Raw genomic sequence first — 13,506 nt, 5'->3', positions numbered from 1 at the left:
AAACTTGTGGAATGAATCTATCTATCTATCTAATCTATCTATCTATCTATCTATCTATCTATCTATCTATCTATCTACCTATCTATCTAACTATCTATCATCTATCAAGAAAGGGAATTTACTAGAATAGCTTATATGCTGTGGTTCAGCTAGTTCAATAAAAGTTGTTTACCAATGGAAGTTTAAAGAATCTAGTAGCTGTTAAGTCCACAAGCTGGACGTCTCAGTAGGTCTTTAGTATATGCCACAATCTCAAGTAAACAGGCTCTAATGCCAGTGAAAGCATGGACTTGCCAGCAGGAGTCACAACAAGCAGGTAAAGAGCAAGCTTTCTTTTGTCAGGTCCCCATATAGACTGCCAGCAGAAGGTGTGCCTCAGATTAAAGGTAGATCTTCCTACTTTAACAGATCAAAATTGAATTTGGCTCTTCCCATTTCAAATGATTTAAGAAAACAAACAAACAAACACCCCTCCAACCCCAAAAAACCCGTGTGCCCAGCCTCTTGGCTTTTAGTTAAACCCAAATGTAGTCAAGTTGACAACCAAAAATAGCCATCACAGGAAGTAAGAGTGAAAAAGTGGAAGTCGTGGCTTGGTTGGTAAAGTGTCTTCCATGATTTCTAGTTCCCATGGAAAGAGTGGGATACAGTAGCATCTGCCTGTAATATCAGTACTGGAAGATGGTAGCAAGAGGACCTCAGAGATCAGTGTTATATGGCTCTGGCTGACCCAGTGAGCTGCAGGTTAAGACAGAAACCCTTTCCTGCACAAGAGACCCATATATGCACACACACATACATACATACATACATACATACACACAATAAACATACACTGGTTTGTTTGTTTACATACGTACACATCAGGAACATATACTCTAATAAAGAATTTTAAGGTCTTTATTTATTAAAAATAGATTTTTTCATGTAATATATTCTGAATACAGTTTCCATTTCCCCAATCCCTTACAGTTCTTCTCCCTTCCCCTCATCCAGATTCTGTACCCTTTGATAGAGACATCCCATTTAAGGCTGAATGTTCCAAGGTCTCTTACTTTCTGTCTGGCTGTCAGTCTCTATATTTATTCCTATATGCTGCAGGAGGAAGCTTTTGTGCTAATAAATTTTAAAAGTATAAATACAAAGAAATGCAAAAGAGTTGATAGTACAAATAGCAGACATTTAATAAGATAATGAATTATTTATGTGTTTCTATTGAATCTACACATTTCAAGTAATTCACAGCATTTTTTTGAATGACTACTTTAAAATAGATAACTAAAACATCATAATTTAGTATATTTATAGATAAAAAATGGAATGACTATCATGGCTTTGAATACTAGATGTTGGTATTTTTTTGTTCCATATCCTCATTATTACTATTTGTTGAAAATTTCATACATCTTTCTTTTTTTTCCCCAGAGCTGAGGACCGAACCCAGGGCCTTGTGCTTGCAAGGCAAGTGCTCTACCACTGAGCTAAATCCCCAACCCACTGAGCTAAATCCCCAACCCACATCTTTCAATAAAATATTGCCATGAACACCTCTCAGTCCCCTGCCCTGATTCTCTGGTTTTTTTTTTTTTTAACACTTCCCTCTCCTACCTGCCTGTTTTTCTCTCTGTGTTTTGATATCTGAAGTCCAGCTAATACATTCATGGACATGGGACTGTCCACTGGGTCATAGGAAACCTACCAGTGGCCATACCTTCAAAGAATGAATGTCCTTTTCTCACCAGTGATCAATTGTCAATTGTTCCTCACTGTAGAGACGGTAGGAAACAAAGATGGCGCCGACATCCAGCTTTTGCCTGGATATAAACGAAATGCATGTGCAGGCTTGTTCCATTGCTAGGGCTCCCTCTAGTGGTGAACAGCGTCTGCACATGTGCGGTTTATGCACCAGGTGTCAGTTGACCGTTAATATGCTAATGAGGTGATTCATTCTTTTCACTGGAGGACAAAGTGGGGTGATCCAAGCCCCACCAATCCCTGAGAGATAATTAGCATACTGTTGTCTCTATGTTAAACCCCGGCGATTTTGCTGCTCGGGGTCCTGTCAGAAGAGCTGTAACACTAAGAAGAGCTGTAACACTAAGAAGAGCTGTAAGAAGAGCTGTAACACTAAGAAGAGCTGTTAACACAGTAAAAAAGAAAAAGGCCTTCTTGCAAGCGGGACATTAGGCAAGTGCGACAAAAACCGGGAACCAACATCGCCGGTGCGAGGGGGACCTTCAGTTGCTGAAGAGGATTCAGAACTGCGAGAAGGTAAATTAAAAGGCAAGCTCCGAGAGGCATGCCCCTTTTTGGATTTAGTCTTGCCATGGAGGGATTGTTGCTCGTTTTTATAGTGACTGTTGTCTTCTTACTAGTTGTGTTAAAATGTGAGGACACAGTCAAGGCAGGACAGAACATTCAAGAGAGCATGTCAGAAACGGAGCAGAGTGAGAAATTAGGAGCGCGCAAAAAGAAAAAGGTTACTAAAACAAAAGTGAAAGAGATACAAAAGGCGGAAGAAATGCCGCTGGAGGAAAAAATAAGGTATGCCCGGAAAGTACAAGTCATCCGGAGAGGATACTTTGTATCCGTTAAAAGAATTAGAACCTTAGAACTGATGGTGGTGACTCTGAGCAAGAGTTGTCAGAGGAGGAGGAGGAGGAATTAGAGGAAGAGGCAGCCAGATATGAGGGAGAAAGATATGGGCCTAGGTGGAGAGCCACTGTGAAGAAACCGAAAGTTATTAATGCCTCGGTGGCCTCCACTCCCCCGCCTTATATAGAGGGGAAGTGTGAGTACTCTTTCTGTCCACCTGAAACACAGCGAGCACTTAGGCAAATGTTTCCTGTGTTTGAGGACGATGGCGTTCGTTCTCATCAGCCCATAGAGCACAAGCAAGTTAAGGAACTGGCAGAGTCTGTTCGTGCCTATGGGGTTACTGCTAATTTTACCATGTCACAGGTAGAAAGACTAGCAAGCATTGCCATGACTCCAGCAGACTGGCAATCTGTGACAAAGGCCTGTCTCCTTAGCATGGGACAGTATATTGAGTGGAAGGCATGGTGGCACGATGCTTGCCGAGCACAAGCACGCGCAAATGCAGCAGCAGGACAACCTGCCTGGACATTTGACATGTTAACTGGACAAGGGCAATGGGCCAATAATCAAACTGCCTTCCCCTTGGAGGTATAGTGCCCAGATTGCTATTAATGCTGTCCCAAGGCATGAAAGCTCTAACTAACAGAGGAGAGGTGTCCGGGGAACTTAACCAAGGTCATCCAAGGACCAAGTGAGCCTTTCTCAGATTTTGTGGCCCGCATGATGGAGGCTGCTGGTAGGATTTTTGAGACCAAGACCAGGCCATGCCCTAATAGAACAGTTAGTTTTTGAACAATGTAACAAAGAATGCCGCAATGCAATCCTCCCCTGGAAATCTAAGGGGCTGCAGGCTTGGCTGAAAGCCTGTAGGGAAATAGGAGGACCACTTACCAATTCCGTTCTAGCTGCGGCTATATTACAAGGACAAAGGCGGCCTGGCCTCTCTAGTAGAGGCATCACGTGTTTCCAATGTGGAAAGCCTGGTCATATGAAAAGGGAGTGCAGGAATCAGAATCCTGGCTTTAATCCAAAGAAAGTCCCAGGACTGTGTCCAAAGTGTAAGAAAGGGAAACATTGGGCCAATGAGTGCAGGTCAGTAAAGGACATAACGGGAAACCCTTGGATATGTCAAAAACGTCCAACGGGCCCCGTCCTCAGGGACCCTCAAATATATGGGCAACCAGCTCCCAGTAACCTGGGCTCATCAAACCTCCCCAGGAGAGCCACTCCGGGTTCCATGAGATTAGACCTCCGTGCCACCTCCAGAATCGTCCTAACCCCTCAAATGGGGTGCAGCCTATCCCTCTGACTTTCATGGCCTTTACCACCCAATACAGTTGGGCTGCTTTTAGGACGCTCCTCTACTACTCTTAAAGGATTGGTGGTACATCCTGGGGTTATTGATCAAGATTATGAGGGCCAGTTGAAGATCATGTGCTCCTCCCCACGAGGTCTCTTCTCCATTTCCCCAGGTGACCGGATTGCACAATTGCTTGTTTTACCCAGTTGTCACGCCCAGTTTAAATCGGGAAGTACAAAAAGAGGAAAGAAGGGTTTCGGCTCTACGGGCACTGATTCAGCATATCTTATGGTCGATTTACATGCTCGACCTACTCTGATCCTAACCATTGAAGGAAAGACATTTGAGGGAATTCTAGATACAGGGGCAGACAAAAGCATTATCTCCACTAAATGGTGGCCTACAAAATGGCCCATTACTCAATCTTCCCATTCATTACAAGGTTTAGGTTATGAAGCTAGTCCAACTGTTAGCTCTAGGCCCTTAAAGTGGAAAGCCCCAGAAGGACAGGAGGGTAGTTTCGTCCCATATGTTCTTCCTTTACCTGTCAACTTATGGGGAAGAGATATTTTGGCTGAGTTAGGGCTTAAACTTATGAATGAGAATTCCCTACCAGCACAGAGAATGGTGAGGGATATGGGGTATGTCCCAGGAAAAGGCATTGGTAAGCATCACCAAGGAACTACAGAGCCAATTCAACCCACTGCAAAACCCGATCGTCACGATCTGGGTTTTTCTTAGGGGCCATTGAGGGGGCTATGCCCATACCGTGGATAACAGAGGAAGCTGTGTGGGTTCCTCAATGGCCTCTCTCCTCTGAAAAGCTGGAGGCCGCTCACCAATTAGTAAAGGAACAGTTGCAATTACGACACTTGGAACCTTCAAGCTCACCCTGGAATACTCCAATATTTGTTATAAAAAAGAAGTCAGGAAAATGGAGACTATTGCATGATCTTAGAGCAATTAATACACAAATGAAATTGTATGGATCAGTCCAACGCGGTCTTCTGCTTCTTTCTGCCTTGCCAAAGCAATGGGAGGTTATTATAATAGATATTAAGGATTGCTTTTTCTCTATTCCTTTACATCCTAAGGATAAATAGAGGTTTGCCTTTACTCTGCCTGCAATAAATCATGTGGAGCCTGATGAGCGTTATCAATGGAAAGTCTTGCCCCAGGGGATGGCAAACAGCCCCACTATATGTCAGTTATATGTACAACTGGCCCTGACTCCTGTCAGAGGGCAATATCCATCACTAACGATTCTTCATTACATGGATGATATACTCCTCTGTGGATCCAAACCTCAAGAGCTTGAAATAGCATATGCTGACTTAATTAAACATTTCCAACAGTTTGGGCTAACTATAGCTACTGAAAAGGTTCAGAGATCGCTGATGGGCAAGTTTTTAGGAGCCGTTGTACATCCAGAAGTTATTACTCCACAAAAAAATTGAAATCAGGCGAGATCACCTACAAACCTTAAATGATTTTCAAAAACTTTTGGGAGATATTAATTGGCTACTGACCATTCCTGAAAATATCTACTGCTGAGTTAAACCTTTGTTTGATATATTGGAAGGATCCGTTAATTAACATCCCTTGATCCCTGTCTATGGAGGCTGTAGAGGCCCTCCGAAAGGTGGAGAAGACTCTTTCTGAGGCTCAATTAGTAAGGATACAACCTGATGAACCTTTTGAGCTATGTGTTTTGAAACTGCTAAATTACCCACTGCGGTGTTATGGCAGAATGGCCCCTTACTTTGGATTCACCCACAAGCCTCTCTGGCTAAAACCATAGAGTGGTGCCCCTCAGCGGTGGCAAGATTGGCTATGAGAGGACTAAAAGTAGCTGTAACTCATTTTGGTAAACATCCAATAAAAATTGTTATACCCTATACTGCAGAACAGCTCCAAGTGCTGGCCGCTACAAATGATGACTGGGCAATACTTGTGTGCATCTTTTCAGGGGTGTTTGATAATCACTACCCCAGGCACCCCATTTTGACCTTTGCAAAATGTCATCCCCTTGTGTTTCCCCGGGTTACCAGTATGGAACCCCTTCAGGCAGGGGATATTGTTTATACGGATGGTTCGAAAACTGGTTTGGGTACTTATGTACATGACGGTAAAGTGGTAACTAAAGCATTTACCCTAATTCCCCTCAATTAGTTGAGTGTCAGATTGTATTGGAAGTGCTCGGTGTTCCCTAGTCCATTAAATATTGTTTCAGATTCCTCTATGTGGTTAATTCAGTTAAATCTTTAGAAGTTGCGAGAATGATTAGAACCACTAGTACAGTGGCTTCTATATTTCTGGAGATCAGCAGGAATTACTATCTCGGCATTCCCTTTTTCATCACCCATATAAGGGCTCATTCAGGGTTGCCTGGCCCAATGTCTCATGGGAATAACCTGGCCGGTTGGCTACTAGAGCCACTACGTTTGCTGTGCTGACTCCTGGAAGCTGCCGCAGTTCCATTCCTTATTTCATGTTACTGCTGAGACCTTACGCCCAGGCGTTTTCCTATTTCTAGAGCAGAGGCCAGAAAAATAGTGCCTTCTTGTTAATTGCAGTCGTTTATTACCACCCACATGTGGGCATTAATCCCCGTGGCCTTGACCCCTGCAGGTTTTGGCAGATGGATGTTACCCATGTCCCCGCCTTTGGAAAATTAAAGTATGTGCATGTTCTTCCGATACATGCTCCTGGGGGTCATAGTTGCTTCTCCCTTGTCTGGGAAAGGCCTCTCATGTCATTGCCCTGTCTTGAGGCTTGGAGTGCTTGGGGTCTTCCTAGGCTGCTCAAGACTGACAATGGCCCTACTTATACTTCAGAAAAGTTTAAACATTTCTGCAATCAGATGGTGTTGCACACCTGACAGGACTTCCTTATAATCCTCAAGGCCAAGGAATCATTGAGCGTGCCCATCGCACATTAAAACATTTAAATAAACAAAAGGGGAATTGGTGAGGTGCCGCCCAACCCCCAGGGTTGCCATCTCCACTGCTTCTTACTTTAAATTTCTTAAATTTAGACGCCCATGACTATTCGTGACAGGCGCCATGGCAGTGGCCTATCCCACCCAAGGATCAGGTGAAGTGGAAGGATGTACTCACTGGAGAATGGAAAGGCCGGATCCTATTCTGTCTGATCCAGGGGGCGATTTGTGTTTTTCCAGAATCAAGAAAATCAATTTGGGTACCTGAGCGCTTGACTCGAAAATTGCCTTCTGCTCTTCCTGAAGATGAGACTACGAACCCTACTATTACTACTGGGAATGGTAATACAGGTTAATTCGCTCACCCTGTGGGCTATTGCCAGATCCTGGCCAGTACCCATGCCAGTTCATAGCAATTCTACTGTTTTGAGAATAAGACTGGCAAGCATAATCTCTGGCCTTGGTTTCAATGGGTGCTGTCCAATGAGCAAGGGGCATATACATCCCTGACCCCCTTTGCTAGGTTGATGGGTGAGAACTTCGTGCTGTATAATGTTTCAGCTACCAGAAAAAATGATACCAGGTTGACCAATATTCAATATAATAACCTCTTGGCAAATAATACTGCCACTAGTACTTCAGTATGTGCTAGATCACCTTTTTTCTGATAAGCACTAATGTAAGCAGTGGTGCTTTAAATTGTAATAGCTCTGATCTAGTCTGCTATTTAGCTGAATGCTGGGATGGCACCAATGACACTGTAGTGATGGTTAAGATTCCCTCCTTTGTGTCAATCCCAGTGGAGGCAAACCCAGATAGCTTTCCTATTCTTAATTTGCTGAGAGCCAAAAGAGATTTTGGAATTACGGCAGCCATAATTTCAGCCATTGTGCTGTCTGCTGCCGCAGCTACCACAGCTGCAATCGCTATGACCAATCAAATACAGATGGCTGAGACTGTCAATCAGATTGTATAAAGAACTGCAGTGGCGCTAGAGATACAAGAAGAATTTAATACCCATTTGGCATTTGGCCTTCTATTAGCCAATCAAAGGATAGATTTAGTTCAAGAACAAATTGAAGCACTGTATCATATGACACAGCTGTCTTCTGTTTCCTCCCTTAGAGGTTTATGCATTATTCCTTTGGGAGCTAACTTTTCTAAGAATTTTCAACAGAGCAAAGAAATCTCGAATTATCTGAAAGGAAACTGGTCCATGAAAGCAGAGCAACTATCAAGACAATTGCTGATGCAGATTGCTGTCCTCAACAGCACTAGGCTGGACCCCATCACAGTTGAAGACTTTACCTCATGGGTTACCAATGCTTCCCCCCTTTTTAAGGAGTGGGCAGGCATGTTTGTCCCGGGGAACTATTGTCCTCCTGGGTTGCGGAGTAGGTCTCTGGATTATTGGCCGTTTAAAAAGGGAACATGCCAGACACAAAGTGGTTGTTTACCAGGCTATGACCACCATTAAAAAGGGTGCTTCTCCCAACATATGGCTGGCCTCTTTGAAGATTAAGAGTTAGCCCTAGATCATTTTGTCACAGTCATGTGAGTCATTGTATTCAGGGACGGCAACTTTCCTCGAACTCGGACCAACCTAAGACCACGAGGCCCGGTGGCGATGGGGTAACTCTATGACGGGTAAGGCCGAGTTTGGATGAGAACGACCTAAGACAGGAGCAATGACAAGATTGACGTGACACCCAGATCTAGACCAGTCATTTTATTAAACAAAAAAGGGGGAGATGTAGAGAGCGGCGCGGCGAAACAAAGATGGCGCCGACATCCAGCTTTGCCTGGATATAAACGACTTACTGCGCATGTGCAGGCTTGTTCCATTGCTAGGGCTCCCTCTAGTGGTGAACAGCGGTACTGCACATGTCGGTTTATCACCAGGTGTCAGTTGACCGTTAATATGCTAATGAGGTGATTCATTCTCCGCCTTTCACTGGAGGACAAGTAGTGGGGTGATCCAAGCCCCACCAATCCCTGAGAGATAATTAGCATACTGTTGTCTATATAAGCCGAGCGATTTTGCTGCTCGGGGTCCCTGTTCAGAAGAGCTGTAACACTAAGAAGAGCTGTAACACTAAGAAGAGCTGTAAGAAGAGCTGTAACACTAAGAAGAGCTGTTAACACAGTAAAGGCTTGCTCGCAGAAGAATCCTGTTGCCGCGCGTCGTTCTTGCTGGCGGGACATTGGGCGCGCGACACCTCACTAAGGCAATGGAGTCTATGGAGACATTTTGGTAGGCTTTATCTTTTATGGCTCTTGAGGAGGTAGGTGTAGCTAATGTGGTTTATAGACAAAGTGGCATGGTATATCCAAAAGTCAGCATTTGGCAGCATCTCTCCTGATCTTCCAGCCCTTACATTCTTCCTACCTTCTCTTCTTTCAGGATTCCTGAGCCTTGGGGACAGGGAGAGCTGATAAAAGTATAAGGCTGAGCACTCAATCTCTTATTCTTGGCAATTTGATGAGTTATGCATTTCAGTATTGGCTGCAGTCCAGTGGGAAAAAAAAAAGAAAGAAAGAAAGAAAAGGAGTTTTTTGACTAAGACTTAGAGAATCCCAGGTCTATGAATATAATCATAAATATTTAGAAGGCAAGTTGACAACATGACCATTTGGCAAACTAAGGGTAGTAGGATCTACCCTAGGGCCTATGAATTCCCCAGTCATTGGCTTTTGACCAGGGTTTCTGTAGTAGGCATGGAATTTCCACCCCTGGAACAGACCTCCAATTCTATCAGAAATCTGTAGTTACCCCATCAAAGTCAGATTATTATTGTAACTCTGAGCACATCTTGCCGGAAAGGTCCAGATTACCTGCAGAGTCCAGGACTTGCTAGGATAAGTAATGTTTTTTCTTCCCCTGCAGCCTTCATAAAACCTTCCACCATTATTAAAGCTAGCCACCAGAGAAGTTTTCCAGTTGATTTAAGATGGATTTCTCTATGCCTTTCAGCCAACATGTTTGGTATCTTCAGCAATAGGGATTTATTATATAATTATGCTATGTAACCAAAGGCAAGGGAGTATCCTGTATTGTTTTGTAGACCTCAGACCCTCAGGGCCTTCACCTCCTAGGGGATATCCCATGCTTTGGCATGCGAGCTTGTTAAATAACCCACATCTACTGGGAACAATACCATCTACTCATGCAGGGTATATCCATTTGAATTCCATTATTTTACATTTCATTTTAAAACTACCATAGTAACACATGGCTATTTTATGTATTCTGAATTTGGTTTGGTTTATCCTTCATCTCCTTCTCTGACTTTTGGCTTCATATCCCATAGGTGGTTAATCTTTCAACCCTCAGTATCCCTTTCTTCTCCATTAGATTACATTTGCTCTACTCGCCTTCCATTTATATTTTTTAACCAGGTTGTGAGACAGTAAGTTTCCACATGACCTTTTGTCCATAATTCCTTTGGGCTAGTCATTTATCTGCCCTCTAGGTTCCCAATTTCACTCTGCTCCCTGAGTAAGCCTTTCTATCCCAGGATTCCACTCTCTTCTTTTGTTTTACCCATAATCCACGATGATCTTCCATTCTTAATGCATCACTGCCCCCTCCAAAAGCCAGCCCCTTTCTAGTTTCATGATTTCCATTGCTCTACAAACTAAAGACACAAAACAAAAGATATAAATCAAGGACCTGACATCCACATGAGAAAGAACGCATGAGTGTCATTCTGGGCCTCCATCCATTTACCTGACAATTTCACCTTTTTTTTTCCCCCCAGATGAGTATTATTTGTTGAGCACATGTACTCCATTTTTCTTATCCATTCACGTTGACAAATATCTAGATCATTCCACTTTCATAGCTACTGCTATCAGAGTACTGATGAACACAATAGGATATAAAGTGTCTGCTTTGAATGCATGACCAGAAGGAATATAGTCAGATCATACAGCAGTTCTAGCTATAGTTTTTTGATAAACTGTCAGGCTGATTTCCAAAGTAGCTGTACTAATTTGCATTCCTGCCAACAATGTTTGAGTTCCCCCTTCTTATATATATATATACACAAGCATTTGTTGTTATTTGTATTCCTGATAGGAACAGGATGAAGTCTAAAAGAAATTTTAATCTATATTTGCCTGATGGCTAAAGATGTTGTGCACTTTAAATATTTCTCAACCATTATTTTTAATCTTTTACAAACTTTCTATTTAGACCCACGTCTTAGGGTCCTGCACAAAACATCATGACCAAGAAGCAAGTTGGGGAAGAAAGGGTTTATTCAGCTTACACTTCCACATTGCTGTTCATCACCAAAGGAAGTTAGGACAGGAACACCCAGGGCAGGGACCTGGAGGCAAAAGCTGATGCAGAGGTCTTGGAGGGATGATACTTATTGAATTGCTTCCCTTGGTTTGCTTTCTTTTCTTTTTTTTTTTTTTTTTGTATATTCTTTTTTTTTTCCTATCTTTTTTTTATTTTTTTATTATTACTTGAGTATTTCAGTTATTCCCTTTCCCGGTTTCTAAAACATCCCCTCCCCCCTGGGGTCCCCCATTGCTGCCCCTCCCAACAGTCTAATGGGCTGGTCCTTCCCCATTTAGGATCACAACTTGCTTTCTCATAGAAAAATGCCTGGTCAGCACCACCCACAATGGGGTCTCATTGGAGGCATTCCCTCAGCTGGGGAGGCATTCCCCTTTCTCTGTGATAACTCCAGCTTGTGTTATAAGCCAGTACAGCCCACTCTCATTTTTTTTTTGCATTGTATTGTTTAATTCTTATAACTTTCTAGGGACATTTAAACTATTTCTGAATCATGCTTTGTTTAAAGGATACCCAGCCTTTTCTCAGGCCTGTGTCCATCTCCCTGGATACGATGATAAAGTGTAGTAAATTGATTAAGGTCCAGCTTTGCAGAATCTCTACATACCTATGAGTGTTTTTCTTGCTTTGAGTGCCTAGGGATAATGCCTGGCAGTGATACTCACTTCATATTGTCATCATTATTTAACATATCAGAATCACAATGGGATGCTACAGAAAGTCCAAATAAATTTTAATTTCTTAAAAATACCTTATCTTGGAATGGGACCTGAGGTGTTTGCAGATCTGGGCTTTTGAATCAGTCTCCAAAATTTATAATTTATTTATGGAAAACTACTGTATGAGGGGCATGTTTTGCTGTAATCACACTTCATTCACATCTGTCAGATTCCAGAATGATGATGTATTTCTGAATGATACATTGAACACTTTTAACTACTATCGACTACTTCCTTTCCCCCCACATGAATGGCTTACCCTTCCCATTGAACTGAAATGCATTAGCAACATTTTCTGCGAGGACATATCTCTTCCTTCTTGAGAGAGATGGCTGAGCAGATGTTTCTGAAACACTTTAATAATATGGTCTGCATGTATTCATGTCTCCTGCCAAAGATACTACTTTTTTTTTTATATATATATAAGTTCTTCCCATTAGACAGCAATCTCCTCAGGATTGGTATCCAGGTCTACTTTATCTTCTCTTGTTGTGGTATAAATTTGTACACTTTAGGGTGTATGCTGCAGAGAACAGTGGCTTAAAAAACTCTTGGGACTTACCAAAATAACCTCTCCTGGATAAATCTTGGAAAAATTAGGCCAAATCTCCATAGAATTATGATCTCTTTTGGTTCAAAGGGACGTCAGAGGTAATTTTTTCCTGATCGCTTATTTTAAAAATTATGAAACCAGATCCCAGTGTATCACTCAGTGGAGTAGCAGTGTTTCAACTCTAGCCTCTCTCTCCAGGTGCCTGTTTATCCTTTACTTCCAGCTGAGTTCTGCTGTGTGTATATGTGTGTGTGTGTGTGTGTGTGTGTGTGTGTGTGTGTATGTGTGTGTGTGAATTTGTTTATGCGTGTATGTGTTATGAATATGTTTATGTCTGTGTGTGAATGTGCATGTGTATGAGTGAATATTTGTATGTAAATGTGTTTGTTTTCTGCAATATAACATTTTACATATAACAGTCATGTTATATTGTAAAAATAAATATTCAATGTAGAAGAGATTGTCCAGTATATAGGAAAAACTTTTCTTCTTAATATCCTTCTTCAGAAAAAAATATTGTACTAAGAACGGGAAAAAAAGACAACATTGAATGATCTCATATCATTTTTTTTCTGGAATATTTTTTTTCCAGAGGATTTCCACCCCCCTCACCCCCCCCCCATTACTGTTTTGGGTATTGGTTAATGCTTGGACTCCCGGGGTGCTTCAAGAACACCTGGGGGCAATGTATTTAGAAGGGAGCTATTTGCATGTGGCTCTTCAGAAACTGAAAGGGGTCAAGGTGCAGGCGTGTCTGGGAGCTAGGCGACTGTGAGGCTAAGGGAACTCGTCTCAATCAGTAGAAGCAAGTGGAGAGAGGGCGGGGTCTGCGGGACGCTGGGATTTTGCTGGGACCCATCGGGCTGTCTCTGCTGGGAGGGGCCAGGCTGTCAGTGGCTGGGGCACAGGGAGCCTGAGCGCAGCTTGGACAAGCGGACTGCACGCAGCGCCTGCCTGGTCTTTCATACTTCTCTGGGGACCTCAGGAGAGGAAGGAAGACTTTTGGATATGGGTGAGTGCAGCGGCTTCCCACAGATCCGCAGCGGCAGGAAGCAGGTGTTACTGAAAGTGACTGTGAACCACTGA

The 13,506-nt window shown here is 42.8% G+C and overlaps 1 pseudogene; it reads left to right on the top strand.

Moving 5' to 3' along the window:
• Positions 1–284: 284 nt before the first annotated feature.
• LOC116914305 lies at positions 285–3,907 on the top strand (annotated as a pseudogene).
• Positions 3,908–13,506: the final 9,599 nt, after the last annotated feature.

Source organism: Rattus rattus, chromosome 13 (genome assembly GCF_011064425.1).
Source record: "Rattus rattus isolate New Zealand chromosome 13, Rrattus_CSIRO_v1, whole genome shotgun sequence".
NCBI lineage: Eukaryota > Metazoa > Chordata > Mammalia > Rodentia > Muridae > Rattus > Rattus rattus.
Note: the sequence above shows the minus strand (reverse complement) of the source record. Positions and strands in the feature narration are given on the sequence as shown.